This window comes from Chinchilla lanigera, unplaced genomic scaffold (assembly GCF_000276665.1).
Source record: "Chinchilla lanigera isolate Chin_1 unplaced genomic scaffold, ChiLan1.0 scaffold00006, whole genome shotgun sequence".
Taxonomy (NCBI): Eukaryota; Metazoa; Chordata; class Mammalia; order Rodentia; family Chinchillidae; genus Chinchilla; species Chinchilla lanigera.
Genome location: NW_004955407.1, coordinates 37,612,958 through 37,613,948, shown reverse-complemented (window position 1 = coordinate 37,613,948; position 991 = coordinate 37,612,958). Strand labels below are relative to the sequence as shown.

At 51.4% G+C, this 991-nt stretch overlaps 1 protein-coding gene across 1 annotated transcript in view; it reads left to right on the top strand.

Annotated features, from left to right (window-relative positions):
- Positions 1-274: 274 nt before the first annotated feature.
- Erg (v-ets avian erythroblastosis virus E26 oncogene homolog) overlaps positions 275-991 on the top strand; it is a 241,204-nt gene continuing 240,487 nt past the window's right edge. Inside the window, exon 1 of the mRNA XM_013504784.1 lies at positions 275-778. The gene's annotated coding sequence lies outside the window, so the exon portion shown is untranslated. The remainder of the gene's footprint in view (positions 779-991) is intronic.

The window sequence follows — 991 nt, the reverse complement described above, 5'->3', positions numbered from 1 at the left end:
CTCTGAGGAAAAAAAAAAAAATCCCCTCTGAACCCACAAGTCCTCTGCAGAGGCGGTTTCTACACTCAGCTGCTTAGTTCCATTTTATTTTCCCCCTTAGCAAACAGGAAATGGAGCCCTGAAGGCTTTTTTATTTTTTATTTATTTTTTTAAAATTGGAACGTGTGTGGGAGGGGCACACTCAGCCTGCCCACATGCAACCCCGCGCCTGACCCAGACTTGGGGGTCTCTCTGTGTTTTTTCTTCTCTCTCCCTTTTTTTTCTATTATTTTGGCAGACTTTTTGGAATGTCTGGGAGCTAAGGGCTTTGCTTCATGGAGCAGAATTCTGAAGCAAGAAAAAGAGAAAGTTATAGACTAAACCACAGAAATGTAAACAAGTCTGCAGCTAAAATAACTCCACTTTCATTGAAAACACTGCTCCTTCACAATCAGACTTCTGTGTGCTACGGTCAATAAAACGGCATGTTAATAGCGACCAATTAATAGATTATGTTGCTCGGTCTTAAAAGTTGAGGGAGTTTTAATTATTATTTTTCAAATTAAAGGAGTGCTTATTCCTTCCCTTCCCTTGGGGTGGTGGGGAGGACTTAGCTTTCTTTCTGGCTGTTTGCTGACGTTCTTGGCTGTTAAAGTTTGGAGAGGGAGGGAGATGGGTAGTTCGCCTTCGGGCGGAATAGGGAGAGCTTTCGGGAGGGCGCCGGGGACGTTTTCCTAGAGATCGCGCGCGGGGACCGTCGCGCCGGCCCACGGGACCGGGGGGAGATCGGCGGCACCAGGTAAGCGCGATTTTGATTTTGATGTCAAACTGCACTTAGAAACCCAAATATCCGGCCGAGGCTTAGCCGAGGAGCGCGGAGCCTGGGCCGCACCTTTCGGAGCTGGTTCTCGCCGGGACGCTGCGCTCCCGCGGGGCTGCGGGCCCGGGTCCGCTCCGCCTCCGGCCGCGTGCTCCGGGCTCGGGCTCCGGCTCCGGCTCGAGGGCGCAGGCA